This window comes from Haliotis cracherodii, unplaced genomic scaffold (genome assembly GCF_022045235.1).
Source record: "Haliotis cracherodii isolate W230 unplaced genomic scaffold, xgHalCrac1.p SCAF_5, whole genome shotgun sequence".
Taxonomy (NCBI): domain Eukaryota; kingdom Metazoa; phylum Mollusca; class Gastropoda; order Lepetellida; family Haliotidae; genus Haliotis; species Haliotis cracherodii.
Genome location: NW_027266308.1, coordinates 28286601 through 28313350, shown reverse-complemented (window position 1 = coordinate 28313350; position 26750 = coordinate 28286601). Strand labels below are relative to the sequence as shown.

Below are 26750 nucleotides of genomic sequence, written 5' to 3'. Positions count from 1 at the left end.
TCCCCGCCATATTGTTGTCTTACACTTGTTCATTTTTGCTTTTATACTCTGACACAAAATGTATTATGATGTTTTATGCATTACATTAGTCTGAAATCTTAATACTGCCCGGAAAATTAAAAATAATGCACATATAATTTTAGCAAATTAACCGAAATGTGCCGAAAATCCTTTACGTCATCATCGGAAGAGGGGACGTAACTCCTCACTCCCGCTCTTCACTCGCGCACCTATTTCCTTTCACTAATAATAGTCATGTTCGAACCGTTGCCGTTCAAAGATTTCAAATCGAGTGACAAATTTAGTGTTTTGTGTTTAACTTTTCTCAAAATCACAAACAAGTACAGGGTTCGGCGCCTCAGTAAATGGCACCGAGCGAAAACGGCAACTATTGCTAAGCGAACACGGCACTATACTTTTTTCACCTTGGTTTTAAAAAACACACAAAACATTCAGCTCACATCTCCACTTGCAAAGACAATTAATTGTGAAATAATAACCACTTTATATTTACGTTATAAATTTGCCTCTACTCCAATTTACCTGCAGACTTTGATCGGAAGGCGCAACTAAACTATTTTAAGAAAACACCACATGCTTAACTCAATGTCAAGCTGAAACTGTATTTAAGATGCACAACAGGGTGCTGTTTATTCACAATTATTCACGCATGGGCGGATACAGAGGGGGGTGCGCACCCCCCACCCCCTTTTTATTTCGAAAAATATCTTTATTTCTGTATAAATTACCACCAAAGACAACAAATAGATCTTAATTGTGCCCCCCCCCCCCCCCCCCCCCCCCCCCCTTGAAAAAAGCTGTATCCGCCCATGTCACGTGTAACTATGTCAAGGTATTGAAGTGTGACAATCTATGAGACTTTGATGACAAATATGACTGATATTTGTGAATGAGAGATGAAGCAGTGCCGTTTTCGCCAGAGGATTCAGTGACGTTTTAATGAGGTGCCGTTTTAAACTGCACGTTTTAGATATGTGTTTCATTGTGTCTCAGCAATGACGGCGGTCTGTAACGGCCTTGTCACCGTCAGGGGTCACATTTTTGTTGCACTATTGTAGAAAAATCAAATGTAATTAAAGTGCTTAGTGTTGTAAGAAAATTTAAGGTCTACATTAGCACTTTTATGCCTGATCTTTTTTTCCTTAATTGTCTTTCGGTTTTGTCTCAAACTCACCATAAACATCCCATGCGCTACGGACACTACAAAGTACTATATAACATTGAAGAAATATAAAAAAAGATTCTTGAAGTAAACAGTTTATTTGACAAAACAATGAGGGCAGGTATGTGTTCTATTTGACTGGACACAATATGACCTACTGCGAAGTAAACCGCCTTTTTTCCTGACTGAGAAAACAGACGACACATAAAACTGAAAGTAGCAGTAAATAAACTGAAAGTAGCAGTTTTTTCTTCCGCAAATACCTGGTAATCAATATTACTACGGGTGAATATTTTATCATATGTAACATCTCTTAAAGTCACATGGATACGGAGACTTGTGTCCTCAGGTGATAAAAAATGGAAGCCCCTGGTTAAATCTACATATCCTTATTTGTGTAAACTTGGTGAATTATGATAAGTAATGAGTTTTGGAAAAGTTGTTTTCAGTCATTTATAGTGCTTGATAAGAAAATCAAGCCAGAATCTTCCAGTAGTTGTTTAACTGAACCAATGTTTCATAACCCTAATATTAAAATTAATGGGAAATAATTTGTCTTGAAATACTGGTTTGAGAAGGGTTTCTCTCAAGTTATAGACTTGGTCAAGGCAAATAAGGAGTGTTTATCATATGAGGAATTGAATTAAATGTATGGTATTTGTTCATCCTATTTAGAATTTTATGGTGTTGTCAGCAGCATTAAACAATACCTTAAAACTCTAAATATAGTTAAAGTTACTACAGATTATGTGGAGGACCAGCCCTGTGTGGTTAAAATTATTTGCAGTTCCAAGTCAGGTTCCAAGCATATTTGTTTTTCATTGGTTTCTACAGAAGTAAAAACCAAATGGTGTGAATTACAACTTGAAAACTTAAATTGAAAGAATATTTGTAATCAAATATTCAGTACAACATAGGATGTCAAACTGCGATGGTTTCAATACAAAATTACCCACAAAATTCTCACCACTAATACTTCTCTGTATATACTTAATTATGTTGAAAATGATCTGTGCTCCTTCTGTCACAATTAAAAGGAAACAATTACTCACTTTGGGGATGAAGTGTCAGTGTGGATAGACCAGTGTTTTCATGTTTATAATATGACATTATGTGCAGAATTGATACTTTTTGGAGTAAAGAGAACATCAAAACAGATAAAGTGTACGATTTATTCTTAGTTACTACAAAATTCTATATTTATAGATGTAATTCCAAAATACAAAACCTTATTTTCATGTTTATAAAAAATGAAACCTTTTTCACCATACAACATTGAAAAAATTATTCCTTTCAAGACAGGTAATCAACAGAAATCCTATGGTGCTTGGATGCTGTATCATTTTAAGTTTTATACTTAAGACTTTAAGTTTGAGACAACTTACTTCCCTGCACTGCAATATGATATATAAACTTTAATAGTTTATGCATATTTGCTATATGCAGTATGTTTGTATTACTAGAGTGAATGTGAGTCAGAAGCATGTTATTTTCTGTAAAAACAAACAAACAACTAGGATGTACTGATAAGTTGTGCTATATGTCATGGGCTTTCTGGGCGGAAGCGCATTTAATGCAACAGGCACTTCTGTTTAAAAACAATAAAAGAAAAACAAGAGAAAACAAGAGTGGCGACGGACATTTGCTTTCCTATGCCACAGTTGTCTGTACACGGAAATTCAAACAACTTTACCAGAGATTAGTAGCTTGGGATAACTTGTAAAATATATTGAAGCGCAAACAGTCAGTTGTCGATAGTTACTTAAATAGCCATGGGGCTAGGGCCACTACAAAACACGCCTGCTTGCATAACCACGATCATACCAGATAATCTTGCCATTTTTTACAAAGTTGGTATTCCGAACGTTGACAAAAAGAAAGGAAATAGCAACACTTCAACACAATTATTGGCACATGAGAAGTAGAAAACATAACATGCATACCTTTTATGTGAGGAATTACAACTTGTCAAATGTTCAGATTCAACATTGTGATATATATACCTTGAATTGAGGATATATTGCTACTCTTTTATGTTCATGAAGTAACAGATAATGCATTTTTTAAGCCTAACAATCAAACTTCATCAAAGTTAGGCTGCAATATATAGACGAAGGCAATTCACATATTTTGGGGTCATTCACATGGAAAAAGAAGAAGAAACTGATGTCAAATGGAAAACTGAAGGTAAATAATGTCACGTAAAGACAGTACAACTACAAAATTAAAAACACAGATAACCTGTCGTCATCCTGTAAGTAATCATACAGGTCCTTACAACTAGCTTGTCTAAAAGTCGACAAAATATTACCCCTGATTGTGACCAGACAGTATACAATTAAAAGCTGGACCAGACAATCCAGTGATTGGTATCATGAGCATCGATACATGCATCAAACAAGTCAGCGATCCTGACCCGGTTCCTTTAGTCGCCTCTTAGGGACATTCATGGTTACAAGAAGCATGGGTTGCAGAAGACCAGGGTCCACTTGCACAAAGCGATCTTAGCGCTAAGATGATCGTAACTCCCATACTTTAACATAGGCTTACAATAGTCGTAGCGCTAAGATCGCTTTGTTCAAGTGGGCCCTGTTCTAACCAGAGACAGATGGCAAGCAACGACATGTGCACGTGTCTGTAAAACATATTCCTTTTGGAATCAGACTAAAACGGCGCGGCTTTCAAAACGGCACCATATCTGCCAGGATATCCTTCTTGTACAGAAGGAAGTTTATGAAAAACAGACATGTCGCCATGGACGTATTCCGCACAAACGTAAAATATTCTCATGCATGTATTATGAACCAAATAAGCACTTCATTTCAACTTTATCCAAACATTTTCAGATGTAAACACGCGTTGCTTATCAACATTCACGCAGATATTTACCAACATTATTTCTACAGTTATATTTCATCATATTTATTCAATCAATTACACTTTATTCATGTACCTAAACAGTTACATTCTCGGACATATATTAAAGGCTTTCATAAGGAAAGTTCCCAATTCATAATGTCGATGTCGGTTTGTGGTGACGTAGGTTTGTTTGTTGTTTAACACCGCACTCATCAATATTCCAGCTATAAGACGGCGGTCTGTAAATAATCGAGTCTGGACCAGACAATCCAGTGATTGATATCATGAGCATCGATCCACGCAATAAGGACACGATGCCATGCATCAACTAAGTCAGCGAGCCTGTCCACCTGATCCCGTTAGTCGCCTCTTACGACAATCATAGTCACCTTTTATAACCTAATCTTCACGGATGATGATTGGTTGGTTGGTTTTTTGTTTCACGCGCACTCAGCAATATTCCAGCTCTATGACGGCGGTCTGTAAATAATCGAGTCTGGACCAGACTATCCAGTGATTGATATCGTGAGCATCGATCCACGCACTTGGGATCGATGACATGCATCAACCAAGTCAGCGAGCCTGACCACTCGATCCCGTTAGTCGCCCTCTTACGACAAGCATAGTCGCCTTTTACGGGTGATGAAGATAGAAGAACCACTATTACATACAGTATGAATGGATTAAACACTATCAGTCCATCTTCTTGGGGTTGTCTACCTATATTTCTCCTTTGTTCTTTGAAGCCGCAGCCGCGCTCAGCAATATTCCATCTGTATGACATCTGTCTGTAAATAATCGATTCTAGATCAGACAATCCAAGGGTGGACATCACGAGCATCGAATAACGCCACTGAAATTTGACGTCATGCAATCACCCAAGTCACGGTGGTAATATTTCCTGGATCGGGTGGTCACGGAGCCTCTCGACCCGATCAATCTTTCCGAAGCAAGGGCGTTAACTGACCATCAAAGTCCAGTTTCCACCCTGGCTGAACTAGGCTGGAATTTCAGACTCAATCGTAGTACCACCAATAGCTGTTTAGATTGGTGTCCCTTCTACGTCTCTCCTATATTAACCAATCAGATTCCAACTCATGTATCACTTGTATTTGCTTCAAATAAAATGTCGTCGACCAGCAAAGAAGATTCTGATCGATAATCAAGATCTATGTTAAATTAAATCGGGTCCAACTTCGCGAAGTACATAAATCACGCGAGCACCTTGATTAACAACATGAAAAGATTTGGAAAATATCTGTTGACGCTAAGTTGTCTGGAATCGATCGAAATCTGCACGGCAGTTTTCGTCACGCGATTTTGATTGGACTATGCATAAACTCGTTAGTCAAGCCACAATACAACTCCATAATTCCAGCCTAGTTCGACTTGGGTGGAAACTGGACTTTTCTTGTCAGTTAACACCCTTGCCTCGGGAAGATGCGTGTGATCGGGAAATCCATATCATATTTAATACTTTAGGTAGCCTAATATTATAATAAAATGTTTGTTTGATGATGTAGAATAACCTACAAGATATGGGGACATTACGCTAACGCTAAAAAAATCAAATAACTCCTTACATATTTATAACCCATAACCCCTCGCTGGTAGAAGGTTATTCTCTAAAAGTATTTCGATAAATATGGTTACGCTCTGATGTCACCTACGTCTTATTCTATAAAACATATTGAGGTATTCTTTCTACATTTTGGATACCGAAAAAAACACCACATAAGCCCAGTTTATATAATGTGAAGTAAAGTGCATCCAATAATCATATTTGAAATAACAGTCAATGAGTTGTATATACCCGACGAATATTCCTACACATTTTTCAAACATGTTTGTTGTTTCTTTTCCGATCCAAAAAAGTTCAATTGCATATAAAAGGGCTCGATCTATACCACTGATAATTGCGCGATAGAACGCTGCACATACAAAATAGACCCTCTACCTTTGTGATTTGGTCTAAGAAATATATTTATTTATAATAAATTTGAAAGCAAAGTCCCAATTTCATTACTCTAATACAAATGCAATTTAACTTAAAATATGTCTGCCTTCTTTTGTAATATATAAGGACGATTCGCCACATTTTAGTTGATTTAACAAATAATTTTTATGTGTTTTTTAAACATGGTAAATGAAGACATTTTAAACTGGTTTAATTAAAAACGTTACTTTATTGTAAATATGAGGATTTTGAGAAGACGCCGAAACATATTGAGATTGCTAAGAAAGGCATAGGCACCATTCCTTCAAATGTCTTGGTTTTACGCGTTTTTGCATTGATATGAATAACCTAAACAAACAACACTTACGTAAAGTAGTAAAACGAAATTTGATAACAGTGTATGAAAAAAAGAATATATTTCTATGATATTTGTCAGTTTAGATATATGTAGGCCCTAGGCGTTTATATTCGTTCATTATAATATTTTCAGATTTATGCTATAGAGTAACTAAACTTTATTTCACTATAAATATTCCTTCAGTAGATTTCATAAAGATACTGTCGACATGAGTTTTATTCCTGCTCATCCTGGCTGAATCCTCACACACACACAGGTGCCCTCTCAGACATGACGTCATTTCCATACATTGAGCATGCGCAAGCACACTTGCCGATCTGGCGAGGAAAGGAAGTGCTGAACGCCGACTATCGCGAAGAAATTACTTGCGATTTTCACGGATTCTCGAGATTCTGAGTGGTGATTTTGTGTGTAATGTGTTGATCATCGAAGGTCAGTATTCATTTTTCTATTCATTGTTTTTCCAAACGCGATTCTTCATAGAGATGTCGTTTGACACCGGCCGAGTCTGTTGACCCGTCACCGAGTTTACTTGTCATTGGTGAATGAATGGTGATGACACTCTCACGCCTAAATATGAAAACTGTTGATTCTACGGGTATGTCACTGCGGAAACCCCTACATATTGGTCTTTGTTTCCAGATAACCGATACGTGTCCAGTAATGACGTTTGCTCAGTAAGCATAGATATATTATGTTCGGGTCTCGTATATATATTTTGTACTGACGAAATAGACCTGTACGTGTTGATATCGTCAGGATGCGGTTGTCGCAGTAGTAAACGTCTTTAGACACATTTAGATTACAATATTATACTTAGGCCTATATTCACAATTATGTAGTTAAGTTTCCCAGGGTCAGATCCAGGATATTATAAAAGGGGGGATTGCTCTTGGGTAATTTGCAAACTGATGGGGGTGGGGGAAAATTCCTACCCAAAAGCCTACCTCCAAAATCACTAATAGGGCCTACTATATTATTATGTAGATTCTAAACCATTATCAGTAATTTTACTTTTACAACCAAATCAACATGTCATCATAGTAGGAAATGCACAAACAAAATGCAATCAGATGTAAAAAAAAGGGGTGGGGGTGTCCTCTCTGTCTCTCTCTCTCCCCTTCTGGACCTCGGGATCTGCCACTGTCGCCAGTTATGCAAGTATGTTCTGTTTTGTATACATGTGCTGTATAATTATTGTTAAAAAAACCAATGTTTCACCCCGTAGACAACATAAAAAACATATGATTTAAAATAATATTTATTGCCTTGTCCCTGATTTGATGTAATTCACGACATATTAATGCCATGGAACATAATAAAAGTTTGGAAATATTATTATTCTTTTGGCAGGATTCCTTATTTAAGTACCACAGAACCTTATGATTTTGTCATTAGAAAGGGAACCATGGGCTCGGGAAATTGGCAATCCCAGCACATGTCATTTAAGTTGTTACAAAACTGCTGTGTATGTTTGCTCACACAAAATTTCTGATGCTCAAAATAATAGTAAAAAATTAAATGATTAGTATGCATAAGCATTGTCTCCATTTATCTCAGGACACTTAACTACAAAATCTAGGTGTATGCTGAAAATGGGCAACAGACGCTTTTGTGTGTGTTCTTTACAAAGGTAATACTTAGTATCTCTTAACTTGCAGGGCTATCTTTGCAAATGATTGAAGAGTTTTATCAGCCTTTGTCATATTTGTTTTGTGTCCAGTGTAGTTCATCTGGGAAGATTATTGCTCCAAATGTTTCCAGTTAAAAGTAGAAGGTATATAAACAACATAACAATGTTAATGATCAAAATATGTATTCATCTGCAAAAGATTGCAAAAATGTTTTGGCCATATTTAAAATAACTGAGTTATATATTTGCCATAATAAGAGTTCGGGGAGCTTGATGCTTTAAAACTATACACAATGACTGAATGAGTTTAATTTGTTTTCTGACATGGGATGGAAGTAAGCAAATTAAGTTGATGAAACATTGATGAAAATACAACTGGTTTGATAATAGTTACTTGGCAATTATATAACCCTTCTGTGGTGGACTGCCTCCATGGTCTAGTGGTAGAGCGTCCGTCCTGAGAGCGGAAGGTCCCGGGTTTAGTCCCCGACCGCCTCATACCAAAAGACGTTAAACGATGGTACTTGTTGTTACCCTGTCTGGCACTTGGCATTAAGTGGCTAAAACTAGGACTGGTCGGCTCGGAGTCAGTATACTGTGTCTGAGTGGGGTATTCATGTTAAACTGTGGCATGGTATCTCAGTGAGCTAGCACTTTAAATCGGCATCAGTCCGGATTAGTACAAGCAGCCACACACACACACATGTACATGCATGTCGCTAAATAAGTGCAATAATCTTGTTAAACGATGTTAAACCCCATTTCACCTCAACTCACCTTCTGTGATGCTGTCTTCTGTTTTACATGTTTTAAGACATGTATGATACAATAAAATATGGACTATTGTGTAAATGTTCAGTCGTCATACTGAGGGGGAATTTATAAAGATTACTTACACTCTGGCCTAGAAGTTGTAGACTAACATCTAGTCTCTAACAGATAAAAACCCAAACAAAAACAGTTGTTAAATTATCTTAATAAAATATAATAAGAAGGAGCCCAGAGACTTAATTTTAATAAAACTGTAGTAATATAGACTTGCCCACTACTATAGACTTGCATGGGCTGCCCTGGATATATTTGTTTCAGGGTCTGTGTACACAAACAGACTATAGAAGTTGGCCCGTGGGGCACTTATTGTGCTTGACATTTTATGTGTAGTGTGAGAAGAACAAGTGGGACAGTGATGTATTTAGCCACTGTCAGCAATAACTAGATCATCATCATCATCATTTTCATCATCATCGCTTGTAGAACCATTGCTGGACAAGGCACCATTCAAGTGGTTGGGAAGAAGAGCAACAATGCATGCTGAAAACACATTTTGTAAGCTTCCACAATAGTAACAGGTGCCCTTTTCTTCCCTTGAATCCCGACATGAGAATACTGGTATATATTGTACCAACAAGAACAGTTTAGGTATAGAGCTCCAGATAAAATGGCATATTTGCATGAAATGTGTAAAAAAGATATCACCATAACCTTATAAATTATGAGTTGTTTGCATACAAATGAACTTGAAAATATAGAAAAGTGTCAATAGTATAACGCCACTGTGCGAAATTCGCCAATGTAGGCTTTTCAGCTTGCGTAACAGTATCTGTTTACTAAAGAGTCTTTACATATCTTAATTTACTGATTGAATGCAGCCATCACTTATACATGAACTCTACTGCAGCGAATAATAACATGCCAAAAAGTATGTTGTCATACCTCTGTTAGGGGCTAAGGTAGATTCACATTAGAAGTCACCTGAATCACAGTTTTATGCAGAATTATGTTTTAAAAAGGTCCACTCACTTGTTTAAAAATACCTAAATAGACTGAACCAATGGAGTAAAAATATATTGTTTGACCACAGAAAACTCTCAATATCCAAAGTGAATGATAGCATGTGAGTAAATACTCAGTAGCTAAAACATCAACTGGAGCAGTGAAAGTACAATGCAAGGATTGGTGGGGTTCCATTCCTAGGCTTTTAGGATAAATTGTAAGAACATCTCACCTTTACATCATCATAGCAAATCCACTAGTGTTGCCAGGGCAATTGCAACAAATGTGAACCCATGAAGATCTGAGTCAGAATAGGTCTTCAGCAACCCATTCTTGCCAAAAGAGGTGAATAACAGGGTCGAGGGGTCAGGCTTGCTGACTTGGTTGATGCATGTCATCATATCCCAATTGCGTGGATTGATGCTCATGATATCAATCCTTGGGTTGTCTGGTCTAGAGTCGATTTTTTTACAGATCACTGTCATCTAACTGGAATATGTGTGGGATTAAACAAAAATGTGGCCTAAGATTCAGTTTGTGATGCAAAATTGGTTATTAGACTAGTCATTTAGGATGGAGTTAACTCCCTTTTGGGGAAGAGAAGCGTGATAAGTGACAGTAAACGAGCATGGCATTGATGTCTTTCACACTGCCATTTACACAAAGTGTTTGGAAGTGGACATTCCCCTTAGTCTACCTCTATACTGTAAAACAGTTTCAGGTTGCAGAACTGATCTCAAAATTGTTGATAAATGTAATTTATTGATTTTAGCCAGTTTTTATCTGACAGGTAATGCAGTAGTTAGATATAAATCTCAGGGCGGACAAACTTTTTTTGATTGTTTTAAGACAACATGTCAACATGGTGAAGATGCAGGAGGCAAGGAAAGGAATAAAATTGTAAAGGATTGCATGTTTGTAAAATAAAAGAAAGAAAAACAATCTATGCATCAGTTAATCATTTGGCCCTTCTTGGACCACCCACATGAAGATGCAGCCATATTGTTTTATCCTTGGGCAGACGCCTGATCAATATACTAACCCCCATTTCCTCATTCCATCACAGACACCTCCTGCTAACTGTACAGAAAATTAATCATCAATTGTTAAAGCAGGGATGCTAAAGAATTGTGAGATATTAAGTTATGAGTCATCCCTGGCCAAGCTAAGCCCCCATTCACAATGTGGTTGACAATTCATTGATTATTTTTTTGGTCCATGAGAGATTAAATTTGCATTTTTCTTTTACATTGATTTTGTATTTGCCCAGACATAATTTGATCATGTTCATTTTTATTTTGTTGTTTGTCATTGTTTGTAATATTCCATTTATAATCAGTATTTCTTTAAGGTGTTTTATATCAAATTGTTTTGATTAACTGGACCACACCTTTGACTAAAGATGACTATTTTGATCTTTGTATATTTTAATTCAGTTAATTAAAAGGATCTGATATAAAATACCTTAATGAAGTATAGATTATAATATATAGTTCCATAAATCAAATTTCAGTTATGTTGAATAAGTAGTGGAAATAAATAATGAAATATAGTATTTTTTCACTCATGCTCACTGTGTAGGTTTGGTAACTGAGTGTAGGTTTGGTAACTGAGTGTAGGTTTGGTAACTGAGTGTTTTAAGTGTTCACTCATTAGGCTTAAATGAGTTCGATACTAATATTGGTTCCTCTTGTGAACACGTGAAGCCCTTTCTTTGTATCCCCAGACATGTTATTGTTGCAATATTGCTTAAACGGCATGAAACACACACACACTCACTACCCTTGCCAAAATATCCTCACCTCCTGTCTGCACAAAGCCTAAGTGCTCTTCCTTGTCGAGGAAGAAGTAGCTGCTGTGTCCTTGATGTGAAATGTACCATACATCGTATGCACAGTGTCGACATTTCCACATGGCCAGATACAATAAACAGAATTCCAGTTAGCATGCAAGGGTTGATTAGTTCCACAGACAGTTAACTGATTAGTGATCTTGGCACAAGGGTGATCTAAGAACAGACCTAGTTCCCAGGGTGGCGTGTAGAGGTGATGGAACAGTTATGGACTTGTTGGATGAGGAAATAACATTTTCAGTGTAAGGGTGAAAGTCATGGGCCATTGTCATAATATTAATGATGTATAGAACTAAGTTTGAACATGCTGAAGGGGCTGTGAAGATCTGAGGAGAATGGGTCTTCAGCAACCTATGCTTGCTGTAAAAGGCGACTAATGGGATCGGGTTGTCAGACTCGCTGACTTGGTTGATGCATGTCATCGGTCCCAATTGCGTGGATAGATGCTCATGATATTAATCACTGGATTGTCTGGTCCAAACTCGATTAATTACAGACCATTGTCATATAGCTGTAATATTGCCGAGTGCAGCGTTAAAGGGGCACTGATCTAACGCCATTCCCCGGACTGGTTGTTGCCTTTGTTATTGTTTTTTCCCCCGTGAGTACCCGGATGATACGCAACGCAACTGAGCGTGACCAGAGACTGGGCTACCGTCTGCAAGGACAGCTAAATAAACTTGGAGGCTGGAGGCAATATTTGTTTTACGCATTTTTGCATAAACACTGATTGGTTAACTGTGATCTATAAAGATTCGACAAAGGGCGCATGTTAAATAATTTCTTCAGCCTAAACAAACAGACAAAAAGAACGGCGGAGCTCATCGGAAGTCGTCATTTGGAAATACCCCAGATGGTTATAGTTTAATACTAAAAAAAGTATCCATGCAGTGAAAGCATTTTCGGATTTCGGATTGTGTAATACGATTACTACTCCCTTGTTGTCATACACGTTTTCTCGTATAACCCTACACTTGTGTATTTGTCGTCATTCACTTGATGATCAGTTAATGAATTTATTACAGGTACAATTAGTGGAAGCACCACTTAGATTACCTGACAAAGGTTCTCATTTGTCATTTATTGTGTCTGGGGTAATTATTCAATCTAAATCCAGGTTTGAAGTGAGGCTATGTAATATGCACGTGGCAGCCCAGCAAGAGATGAATGATCAGTTGATTTACTTTTTTTTGTAAATCAACGGATCGTTCCTAGTCATCAAAGGATTAACAGAAAATACGTTGATTGATTAATCACTGTTATCTTTACATGTCTAGGTTTACTAAAACAAAGGGAATACACTCATATCATGGCGTGAAGTGCCGATATAAAAACAACATAAAATTTGTTCAAAGGGTTAACTGATAATACGTTGATTGGTTGCTCATTGTTATCAAACTCAATGGATTTTTAAGGAACCGTCGACGTAATGAAAATAGTTGTCACATGGCCTTTCTCAGCCGACCCTTGAGACTTGACACCCGAAACGATATATATCTTTTAAGAATATTTGATAGTTACAGAGACACGTGACATCGAATAAGTTATTTTGTATAGCTGCAGACGAGTGGGATATTATTCCTTTGTGTGGATATTCACGGATACATTCCTCGAATAAGGAAGCTGCCTATTTATACACATAAATTTGGTAAGTTGTAATTATGGTATTTGCATTTTGTTTTCCTTCATTTGAACCGATTCGTTCTTGTTTTTCTACGTCTTGGTTGGGAATTTCTTCAATGCGCGATAGACGTTGTTTTCACAGGTCATTTCCTTTGTAAGCGTGTATAGATTACCGTCAATTTGTAAAACGTGATTCTCTCAGGCAATTTTTAAAATGTGTAAATATTTCAGTCATTTTGACTAAAAAATCTGTCCAGATTGATTAAGACGATCAAAAGGGCCTACAAACATCACAACAGATTATTATGTAGTATTAGAAGCCAAACAACATAGAAATATACTTTTCAACGTAACATTTTCAGTCTCTTGGTGATGATATTAAACATCAAAATGTTTGGAATTCGTTATCATAATAATACAGATGGAAATGTTTTTCAGTCACTTTGTAAAATAACTGAATATTTAGACGTTTAATAACTATGTTACACATTTTGACAGTAAAAAAATATGCACACTTTTAAAAAAGCAATGCTCAGGTGAAATATTTACTTTGTGTTGCAAGTCAAAATAGTGTAAACGAAAATCGCAAAATTACCAAGCCAGTGACTTATCAAAACTTCGTCACCATTACCGATGCTACCAACAAAGATACCTACATTTCCTTATTATCTCGAAAACTGTATTTCATTTTGTTGATCAATGTGACCATACGCTCTTATTACTACCGGTATCCATAAAAATGACTAATGCGTTTACGAATGGCGCAACAGAGGTCGCGAGCTAGTCTAGATTTCTGCTCTACATCCGGGTACTCACTGGGAAAAAACAATAACAAAGGCAACAACCAGTCCCGGGGAATTGCGTTAGATCAGTGCCCCTTTAAACAACAAACCAACCAACCAACTGAAGGGACCCTATTTAAATATTTTTGGGAAAACTTCAGGGATCCCAGATTCACCTGTTTGTGGTCCTTGGTTTGCTAGCACCATTCCCAGCACCAGTACTTGTTTACCAAAGTGGTAAGAATGGTAAGTGTCCATGACTGGCATAATTTAGGGTTTTCATCCCACACAAGCTAGCACAACATGGTATTATACTGAATGGTCAGTGAATTTTGAACCTTTTTTTAAAACAGAAGTGTTCACTTATTTATTATCATTCTCTGAGAGCCTTGTGAAAAAAATTGTCACCTCCTTACATTGTGTAGACATATTTGACATGTTGTATATACTGACTTCGCTGCATTATTTAACTCCTGGACGTCTGATGAAACCTGGACGTTAAATAGTAAGACCCCATAAACCCTCAAACAAAGACTGATTAATGTTTTGTTGTGATTACGAAATGGTTGCATTCCAGATGTGGCGCTGTAAGAAAGTAGGATTCCTGCCGACTCTGCCTTTGTGGCACTATACATGTTGCCAAGTCCCGGTATGGCATGGCCGCCGCCTCCGCAACACAATAGACCTGCTGAAAACTTGCTTTGTTGTTATTACAGGTTATGCATTGATCCGCAAGTGCATATTGGGATGCATATTGATCCTTACCAACAATTTGGGAAAAATACTTTCTGTATGATTTTGTTGTAATGAAATATTGATCGTTTGTTCAGGTTACATGAGGAGCTTTGCAGTGCAGAGTTATGCAACAAAAAATGTTATGCAAAAGGTTGCTATGTGAGATTAATTTGCTAAGCTCTGCAGGTGCAGTAGAATTATGTGTACTTGCCCATCTGTGGGACATGTGTGAACAGGATGTGCTTAACTGTGGGACACACTGAATCTTCATCACCACGATCACTAATGGTTGGTTGGTTGGCCACGCTCAGCAGTATTCCAGCTATATGACGGCGGTCTGTAAATAATCGAGTCTGGACCAGACAATTCAGTGATTAATATCATGAGCATCGATCCATGCAATTGCAGTAACCAAATCAGCAAGCCTGACCACCCGATCCTGTTAGTTGCCTTTTACGACAAGCATAGTTGCCTTTTACGGCAAGCAACGGTCACTAATGAGAAAGTAAGAAATATGTAGGTTCTAGTTGGACATGTAGGGGCTGCTGTTTCAAATAAAGTTATATTTTATTCAAACATTCAATTATTTTGGTGGGGTAGAAAATGATTATGATTATGTTTTTTAATGAGATGACCATGATTACTGCTGATTATAAGAAGACATTTTCGTATGAAAGAATAACCATTGAGTAATTTCTTCTAGTCTTGCACCATGACTGTGGAATATATTTATTTCATGAAAACAAATCCAATCTAGATATTTATACCATGGCAAGTCTAGCCAGGTCCATTCAACAGCATCAGGAAGAAAATATTTGTTTTAATTTTAGAGGAGAGAAATGTATTGTGAAATAAAAGATTTCATAGACTATATGTTCGTCTACATCTCTTCCTCCTGTGTTCACTATAACAACCAGGAGTGTGAAGTGTTTAGTGCGGTTTTATGATAATGCTATCCATTTTAGCTATAAGTCTTGACAGCACTTCAAAATCTGAAACATTCTGATTATGGCAGCCAATGACTTTGATAATGTCATGAAACAAACTGCCAGTTTGTAGTATAATGAGTTTGTGCATATCCTTGGGAATATTTATGTTGTATCCAGATCTTGATAATTCAAATGGCTGCCATAAATTAACCAATCAGCATATATCAAGGGAGCATAAGTCAACATCACTGGCTGCCTGGGTGTCAGGCAACCATGATGGTGTGTGCTAGATACAGCTTGACTGACAACTTACCCTAATGATGGTTTGTTTGACATGGCGTAATGCATCTAATCCCAACTGATGCTGTAATGGACCTTGACTGTTACAAGAGTGAAAGGTCATGTTGGTTTTAACAATCATCTGATGTAACTGATGCCTTGTGGTCAGGGTAGCAGTAGGAGTCACCAGGTCCACTACTGGAATTAGTACTTGTTCCAGTTAATAATAGTGGTTTATTGTTCTAGCGTGTTGTTCAATTTGTCAGCCCATTTCTGGTTTCCCCAGCCGTAATATTGCTGAAATATTGCTAAAAGCGGCGTAGCTCTCTCACTCACTCACTCACTCACTCACTCGCACACCCACTCACTCACCATATGAGGCAACTAACGCGATCAGTTGGTCAGACTTTCTGACTTAGTTGATGCATGTCATGTCATCACAATAGTGTATGTCAATTAGGCTGAAAAATAACTAATGTTGTCTCAGATTACAGGAAACTTTGAATAAACGCAAATTTAATTTTAAAAAATCATACTTAATAGATAAAACAGCTGAAGTACAAGATAACATTTCAGTTGATAATTAGTGATTTTGATAAAAGTTTATGAAACGGCGTCTCCTCTTGAATGTTCTCTCCATCAGGGAAACAGAAAATCAATCAACATGTCCCTTTTTTCTGCCTTATCTCATACTGATGATATCAATGCCTTGAGGTTACATTGCTCACATCCATCGTGGGACATCTCCTCTATCACTGACTCTTTACAATCTGAACATGGAATCTACAACATGGTAATTGCCCTATCCATTACTGGACACTCTATGTCTAATTAGTTCACGAGATTCCCTCGTCCAGAGGCTGGACAGATCAGAGGCACTTGGTACTGTGAGAAGAGATACCTAGGAATGATAACGAAGTTAGAATGTTAGTTGTATTTGCAAATTAGGCCCCAATGCTGTGTTTGTTGTTGGTGCTATGTAAACATGTATTAGCCATGCGCAGGGATGGAAGTTACATCTTGGGGATTCAGGTGGGGATAGGTCTCTTGTGACCTATGTTGTCATAATGCAAACTATTATTGAGATTGGGTGTTTACTTCAGTGAGATGGCTGATTGATATCATCCTAGTTCAAATGTGTGAAGCCCATTATTGGTGTCCCCCACCGTGATGTTGCTGGAATATTGCTAAAAGTGGCGTTAAAACCACACTCACTCACTCACTCACTCACTCACTCTTCTAGCAGACTATTGGTCAATTGTGATAAAATTTGTAATAGCTACTAAATATAGTTTCGAAACTGTAAACTGTGTAAACTGATGGTAGTGTATTAAGTGCTTCCTTGTTCTCATTTCAGATATGATATCTGATTGGTTGACAGAATTTCATGTATCCAATTGTGTAGCTTATTGTAAAAAGTCATGGCAGGTCGCACTGGCTGTAAAATTGCTTAAGGTTCTTTGCAATGCAGCATTCGTCATATTTTGTAGGAAATAGTTTTGTTTATTGTTCATTTCTTTGTTGTTTAATGCTGCACCTTATACTGTTCTATCTATATGGCACAGCTTGCAAATGACTGACTCCAGACCAGATGATCCAGTGATAGATAATATAAGCAACAATCCACTCTATCAAGGTACAATGACACACGATCATCCAAGTCACAGAGCTTGACCATCTGGTCTTTTACATCACCTCTTAAGCATAGGTTGCTGGGGACCAGTTCCAACCTGGAATCCCTATGGAACTACTTTTGTTTGATGACTTTCACTCACTCACATCTCATAATTAGACCGCCTCCGTGGTCTAGTGGTAGAGTGTACGCCTGGAGAGTGGAAGGTCGGGAGTTCGATCCCTGGCCACATCATACCAAAATATGTTAAAAGATGGTACTTGTTGATGCTCAGCATTATGGAGGCAACTGGATGGCTCTGAGTCAGTATACTGTGTCTGAATGGGGTATTCATGTTAACCTGTGGCATGGTATCTCAGTGGGCTAGCACTATAAAATCGGCATTAGTCCAGACTAGTTTGAGAGAGAGCGAGCACACACACGCACAGCACGTTGCTATGTAAGTTCAAAAATCTTGGACGGGACGTTAAACCCCATTTTTCCCCCACCACACCTCCGATTTACACATCATCTCCCTCTCATGAATTAAAAACTCTATAACCTTGTCAATGCTTGACACATTAATTCACTTTGATAGATAACTGGTATGTTCGGACTCTTTAAATGTCTATGTTGTAGTTAATAATCTCGGAACATGTTAAACGTCACTTCAAGATTTGATTCAAAGATGAGGATGTTGATGTTCCTTGTGCCTGATTTATATACCTCCCTGAGTTGCATGGTTGTCGATCACCAGATAGGTTGTTGAAGTCACTGACCCTGCACATGCCCAGCAAATTTGATGGCCTGTGTCTTGAGCATGTGGAGTGTGGAAGTGGAGTCCATCTAGTTATGACCGCCCAATGAGGAGACTCCTCTGCCACTTATCTGCACTGATAATGGCAACCATGAATATGATGGGCGAAGCATATGTGCTTGTTGTTAGCATCGCCCCAGGTGACTGGGGAACCTTCAGCTAATGGTCTCCTGGACTCAGCGCTCCATGTTGGATGCCCTCATGGTATTGATAGCACGAGGCAACAAGATTCTCCACAAACATGATGAATGATGATGACACCAGTGGAAGTGACAAGATTGGCAGCCACTTAGAGGATGCAGGTCTCTTCCTGGAGCCCCTGCTGTGATATTGCTTGTGTGCAGCTTGAAACAGTGTCACTCACTCACACGTTGACAGTATGGATCATTCTGTATGTACTGGTTCCTTCTTTGTGTATTGGACAAATATCCGATTAAATTTGTTTAAATCGCATGTCCTTTAATGATGTAAAGGAAGATCTTTAATGAATCTGTCTGTCCTATGGATTGGATATCTCAAATGTTGAGCATTTTGCTTCAGGGAGCAGACTTATGTCACTTCTATGTCAAAAAGTCCCCAGCAACCCATACTTATTGAAGTCTGCAAAAATGAGTATGATCAGGTTGGCTGGCTAATTACGTGTCAGTGAGTCCTGGCGGCATGGGTTGTTGCTCATGCTTTCAACCACTGGCTTTCCTTGCCCACACTTGATTAAATTTACATCCATCATGATATAATTGGAATATTGCTGCCTGTGACAACTTTCACTCACTCTTGTAGAAAGAATGTGATTAGGTGGTCAGGCTCGCTGACTTGGTTGATGCATGTCATCGTATCACAACTGCGTTGATCAATCAGGTCAACCCCTGGATTGTCTAGTCCAGAAACGATTATTTACAAATGGCATCGTGTATTCGCGATTATTTTACAGACCGCCGTCATATTGCTGGAATATTGCTGAGTGCGGCGTTGAACAACAAACAAACAATTACCATGATGTATCAATGTTTGGGTGAATTGTGCCACCCTAGCTGCTTACCTGGACAAAAGCCCTGTTGGAGTTCTTCTACCATTTCCAGACATTTTGCATGAATATAGAGTGTCCTGGTCCCTGATGCTAAATACTACAGATCATGGGGTCCCCAGACTGAAATGTTATTGCAACAAACCTTGAAAACCCCACCATTCCCTGAATTGAAGAAGTTGATTTCACAGCATGATTTATGTATTGAAATAATGATAGACTCAGTGTAATTTAACAGAAGAAATTATGCCTCATTTTGATTTGAAAAGTCCATCATAAACCCATTTGGATAAGATTAAGTTAGTGTAATGTATTTACCTTTATACACTTTCATATTATTTTTCACTAAATAGGAAATGTGGGAAGTACTGAATGCATCCATTTAGGGGACTGAAATTCTGAAGTGGCAATGTGGTTTTGAAGTAATTTAATTGTCCTCTCAGCCACAGATAAAGTGAGAGGATTGTATTCCTCTTTGAAAGATCAAGGCAAGTAAACCAGTGTAGCGATAAGAGTAGATTTTGTGGGTGATGTTATGGGGCAGATGTAGTGTCTGTGTGGCCTGGCTGGTGTAGGCCTGTCTGATGAGTGCAGGATAGATGGAGGAGGGTGACATTTGGCTCAATTGGTCTGGTAGCAGACGACCATCAGCTGTAACCTCAAATTACATTATTGGGTAACATTTGGATTACACTGGTGATATTTGCCACAGTGTCATGTATAGGCCATACCTTTTGTGTAATGTTTGGTGTTATAGCCATGCCAGATAGGTAGACTGCCTTTTCTTCATTTTGTTTGTACAGTCCTTTTCGATAGCCATTAAGAATTGTAACTTCTGAACCAAAGACATCTTCCTGAATATGGATAAAAGCTTTGAACTTTTAAGACTTAACCTTTTGCACTATTACATCAACAAAAGACTTCACTTAAGTTTTTATTGAAAGTCAAGGTAGCTTATGTCATGGCCTGTATGTCTGTCGTCAGTCGGGTGTCCTGAACATTTTCTCCTGAGAAACCACCGGACCAGTGAAATTGAAACTTCACATGCTTGTTCCGGACAATGATGACACCCCAATTTCTTCAAGAGATTTGAATCCATTTTTCAATATGGTCGCTATGGCAGCCATGTAGAAAAAGCCATTTATCGTTCTTACTCAGCCATTCTTTTCCAATATGAAATTTGTAGTGGGTAGACTAACATCTAGTCTCTGAAATGAACATATTTTACAGAAAAAAAAGTTATTAAGTTACAGTTATAAAATATAATAAAAAGGAGCCCAGGGATTCTCTTCATTTCCTGATACTGCCGTAATCTAGACTTACAAAATATTGTAGACATGCATGAGCTGTATTGGATATATTTGTTCCAGAGTGGGGCTGAACATGTATGTTCCGTTTTTCGCAATATTTTATTATTTGACCTTTGTGCTTCAGCCATAATGCAAGCTGAAACTTCTTATGACCATGATGACCATTACTCGGCCATTCATGTTCAAAATGTAATGAAATTTTGTCCTTGTGTATTCTGTAGCGTGGCTCAGTGCATATTATATGTTCCATTTTCCTGACATTTTAGATTTTGACCTTTATTTGTTACAGCAGCCATATTGAAAAAGTTAATTATCACCATTTTCAGTCATTTTTGTTAAAATTGTCATGAAATTTGGTACTTGTTTGGTTAGTTGTGGAATTCTTCACACACATATTCCTCCTGTGAAGTTGCGAGTCTGAAGGAACTACACTCCTTTGCTATGTATGTTTCTTCTTGTGATGACATAGTTTGTTCAGTTCATTAGCATGATTAGATTTTAGTGTTACTCCTCAGCATTTATGAAAAAATCTATATATCCTGGAGAGCTACAGTGCCATGGCAAAGTTTTTGCCTGTTCACAGAAACTCCAAAAGAATAAACATGTCTCTAGCTCTGTGTAGCCTATTTTAAAAAAGTGAAAAAGTGACGTGGAAATGTGGATTGTTTCAAGTTGTGTAACTTCCTCTTCCTTATTGCTTTGTGATAGAATCGCTTATGATGACTGGCTGTGGCACATATCCGTTTTGTTATGGGGTTTGATTGTTCCTCTTTCACGAATCTTTCACTTGTGTATTGATTAGCTCATTGGTTTATGAGGGGGCACGGGTGGCCCAGTCGTCTAAGGCGCCGCGATTTGCTGTGCAGAGTTGTGTCCTTTGGGCACGCCAGAAACCTATGATTGTGGGTTCGAATCCCGGTTCGCCCCGATTATGTTTCTAGGTTTGTCAGCACCATACCCGTGCTCGTGGGTTTCACCGAAGTGGTAAACGTCTGAGACCTGCATCACTTCCTCCGACATTAAGCTGACACGCCGCGATATAACTGGAATACTGTTAAAAGCGGCGTTAAACCCAACTCACTCACTCACTCATTGGTTTATGGATGTGTACGTAGTGAAAAGAAGGTGTTGTAATTCAGGAACAGACACTAAGATAGAATGTTTCGAATCTTGGAACCATTCCATCTCATACATTGTGGTTTGTACTTTGTGTGAAACTGACATTGTGTATGTAATTACAGTAATCTGGTTTTAGCTTAAGTCCTGGGATCATAAAATTTGAGAAAGCAGACAAGTAAAGTAACTCATTTTCACATGGAAGGACTACAAATTACCCTTGGCCTAGTTTCAATGTTATTCCTGTGCCACATTTGCCTTACCAAGCTAGAATGATTAAAACCCAATACAGCCTTTTGTTTAGACTAACATTTGGTCTATGAAATCTTATATTACACAATACTCTTCTTGACCTTAAAAAAAATTAAAAAATTTCCCTATGCTGATTCCTGTGGAAAAGAGCTGGCTAGAGCTGGCTAGACTTGCTTTTGTATACATGTTGTTTTTTTTCTATAAAATAAATATATTCCACAGTCATGGTGCAGGACTACCTTTTGTTCTGTTTGTTGTTCCTCAAAATATATGTGATAGTGCAATTTTTGTCCTAGCTATTTCAAATTAATGTTTAATTAAGGTTTTTAAGAACCAAGTGTACGAAATTGAGCATAAAAGTTGTGACTAATTAGATGTCGGCGGTATAACCTGTATAATGGTATATCACAATGTTTAATACAAATGAATATGTATCACAATACGTTTAGAAAATACCAGTATATGGCGTTTTTCAAAATCATGCAATGAAACATTTTACATAAGTTAATTGAAATTAGGATATTAAAATTGATCCTCTGATCGAAAAAGTGAAACCACTGGCGACCAGTTTCCTGTATATATTGTGTCTGTTACGCATACGTTGTGACCATAGCAACATCCAACAAAATGTGAAATTGTCAAAAAGTTTTTTTTACATTCAGGTTTATCACAGAATTACAGATGAAAGAACGAATGCAATGTATTGTGATATGTATCGCAGTACGTGAATCATTATTGCAATAAATTGCAGTTCTCAATTCAGGCCAATCTCCATCACTAATTCCAATGTTAATAATTAAAGATTTAGGGGGTACCTGTATTCAAATACTATGGCAGTAAACTTCAACAATTCCAGGCCTCCACCCTAATTCAGAACATTGATGTTCACTGAAAACAACCAGATTACTATAAAAGTTGCCATGGGGGTTTGCTGAGAATTACCTGCCCTTAATTGGACTACAACCTTGACAAAAACAACCCTACTGTTTCAGTGTCCATAAATGTTGTGGGGGACAAAGCTACAAATCTCTTCTAGACTAATTATCCAAACATTAAAATATTCCACTAAAAACAATGAATATTCAGTGTGGAATTTGTACTTTGTGTTAATGTGTATTATCAATATCCTGAGAATTGATAATTCTACCAGTTAGGCTAACTCTTGAATGAATTTAACGTGTGTTTATTCAGGAGTAAATGTGTTTGTCTAAGTACAAAAACTGACAGAAAGGTGTTCGTGCCTCCCAATCTGAATCTGGACATCCCATTCCCTACACCATCATGCTCACCAAACACATCACCTGGACGAGAAGCTACTTACAGGCAGGAGATGGTCACCATGTGTGGTCTGGATGGGGTCAGAGGTCAGTTAGGTCAAGGACTTGTTTGGCCACTTGGCTTACATTGACCACATGAAGATACCAAGATAGTTCACTAACTTGGACTCCTATTGTGACTCTGATTCCAGGTGCTATTGGTGACTGATAGTGTCACTATTGAAATAGCTGAAAGTTATACCACTATTGCAACACTATTGTGTTGCTGTACAAAGTTGCCACGGTGGTTTACTGATTACCCTGTTTTGTTCAGAGTGTTGACAATGACTGACATTACCATCTACTACTGTGAAGTTACACACACTGTCTGAATGGACCTGTCTCTTCAAGTAGGTAAATTTATGCAACAAGTCTAATAATTAACAATTGACCTTTATTTTGTGTGAGTTCATTGGAGTATGAACCTTCACAGACTGAGTGCCAAACTGTATGAACATCGAAGCTTTTGTACGAGCGTCAAAATGTGTTATTCATATTCTTCATACTCAATTTTGTGATCATGTGACCAGCCTCTTGTCCAATAGAAAACTTCACATTAAAAAGTATTTTTGTATATGTTATGATTATTATAAGTCTAACAAAGCGGTTATATTAACCATTGTCCATTTTAGTTTGTCATTAATGTTGTGTCTTTACTTCGTATCTCCCAGCATCATCACACTGTTGGCATGAGGCATCAGCTGTGTGCCACCATTCTCAATTACTTGCATGCATGATCATGTATATGTTAAGTGCTTTTGAACAAGTTGTTTGAAGATCAGTGAAGATTATGTGCATTTACACTGAATATTATTTTATGTGAATGTATGAGTCATTTAGAATGTATCACTTCTATGTTTTGCAGTTCTTGTCCTTTGTTAAAAATATGTTTGTTGCTTTCAATGTTATATAAATTTGGGGTCAATTGTTAGAAGACCAATATAGGACAAACTAGGTCATGTGGGCGGGGTGAAGGGGTGTGTCTGGCAGGTGGTAGGGTACAGATAAGTAAGACGAGATTGGTTGGGGAGGTGATGGAAGTTGCTGCCTATACTCAGTCTCTCCATGCTGGTCTGATGTTCAACACCATCTGTCTGGAGGTGTATTTAACACTGACAGATTCAATTCAACTGTGACTGTAATTATGTTGATAATCAGTGGTGAGCTCAGATCAATGAGACTGATGGTCAAATGTTAATTTAACACTGCGTGAAGCAATTATGGACAGCTGCAACATCCAAATCACTTCTTGTTGAATTTTCACAGTATTTGTGGAGACTTCTTGGGGCCTGCTACAGTGGCACTAAACAATATGGTATTTAGTGACTCACTCACTTTCCATGGCACAAGTTATTCAGTGTCATTGATATTCAGTTTCTGAAATTATTGTTATTCCCTCTTCTTCTGACTTTCTTCAGTTGCTTCCTAAATCAGTGGGGTAGCCCAGTAGTTAAAGTGTTCACTTGTAACTTCAAAGACCAGGTTTGATTCTCACATGGAAATGGATGGTTAATCTGGGACACCCACTTTCACCTGTATGTGTCGTGTTACTGACGTGGATCATTGCACTTGAATCACTTTGGGTTTGCCTGCTCCAGTTTTGATTACAGAATACAGGCAGGTTATATGTAGGCGTATGCATGTCTGACTCTATCTTTTAGAGACTGTTAATATTTGCTGAATAGTTTTACCAAGAGTAAAACCTGTGTTTTCAGAATGTTGTATGTTCTTTTAAATATTTACCGTTAATACTTCGCTGTTTTAAGTTTGCAAATGTTTGCACACATACCTCTTTGCCTGATCTATTTATGTAAGATATGGAGGTCAAATATTTGCACCTAGACATAGTGTGAAAAACTGATTTTCATATTAAACGTACTGTGTGTCAGTTCAGTAACATTGCTAGCCATTAACTCAAAACATAACATTACATGTTTTGCAAGTGAATAATTGTGTGGAACATAGATGACAATGATTTTCTGTCTGTGAATCCTGTTGTGAGCTTGGCTGCCATCAATGCACTGCTGTAGCTTGAGCCTTGGGAACACTGAGTGCTGGGAAATCTCAGGGGATATCAGCAAAAAGCAGGTTCTGACATGATGGATGTGTGTCTGAGATCCGCTGGTGTGTATAGCACAACATGCACTGCCTACAAGTCTTATGTTTGTGTGTGTGTGTGCATTGTCTTACATGCAAGGGCATTGGGTCACTGGAGCATTGTGAAATAGGGATACTTTTGTAGTTTAACGGCTAGCCATAGTTTGTCATTGGGATGTAAAATTTAACCTCACTCAGTCAAATATACTGTTGTGTTGTGAGACTGTCTGTGTAAATATTTTCTTTACTGTGAATTGCTGGCAAATAGCTGACACAGCATTTAGCATGTGGAGCTGTGTTAGTTACTTTCTTCAAAATTTCGCTTACACCCTAAACCTAAACTTAAACCTCATTAATCTCAAAGCCTCATTGTCTCACTACGAAACCTCATTCATTCTGAAACCTTATTCTCTCACTAATAAAACTTATTCATCTTAAGTCCTTGTTCTCTCCCAACTAAAGCCAATTCGATCAAAAACCTCATTCTCTTCCTACTAAAGCTCCATTTTATCACCACTAAAACCTCATTCTCTCACTCCCAAAACCTCATTGTCCCACTACTAAAACCTCAATTGTCCCACTCCCAAAACCTCATTCTCTCACTACTAAAACCTCAATTGTCCCTCTCCCAAAACCTCATTCTCTCACTACTAAAACCTCATTGTCCCATTCCCCAAACCTCATTGTCTCACTACTTAAACCTCATTCTCTCACTCACTAAACCTCATTCACCTTAAAGCCTCATTCTATCACGACTAAAACCCCTTTCTTTGAGCAATCTCACTAAATCCCCAAATATAACTCACCATTATTGAGTTGAGTATTCAAACTGCCCACTTTTTCTCTGTCGACATAACTCAGTGTTGTACACAGGGCCTATGAGAAAGAGGAAGGTGCTCATTATGATGGTGCAATACAGCTTTATTAAATGAGCAATGCACACTCAGAGTCGTGGTATGTCAAGCACAGAGTGGGTCTTAGCCTTGCTGCAAGGCTGTACTGAAAATATAGTCCATGGATGTGTAGTAATTCAATCTTCCTTATAGGCAAGTCTTGATATGTGGACTAGCCTTGCTCCAAGGCTGTATTGAAAATATAGTCCATGGATGTGTAGTAATTCAATCTTCCTTATAGGCAAGTCTTAATATGTGGACTAGCCTTGCTCCAAGGCTGTATTGAAAATATAGTCCATGGATGTGTAGTAATTCAATCTTCCTTATAGGCAAGTCTTGATATGTGGACT

The 26750-nt window shown here is 37.9% G+C and overlaps 1 protein-coding gene across 2 annotated transcripts in view; it reads left to right on the top strand.

Annotated features, from left to right (window-relative positions):
- The first annotated feature begins 6677 nt into the window (after positions 1-6677).
- The window catches only part of LOC139444397 (HEAT repeat-containing protein 5B-like), a 127396-nt gene continuing 107323 nt past the window's right edge, over positions 6678-26750 (top strand). For both annotated transcript variants that reach the window (XM_071225365.1, XM_071225361.1), the window contains exon 1: positions 6678-6789. The gene's annotated coding sequence lies outside the window, so the exon portion shown is untranslated. The remainder of the gene's footprint in view (positions 6790-26750) is intronic.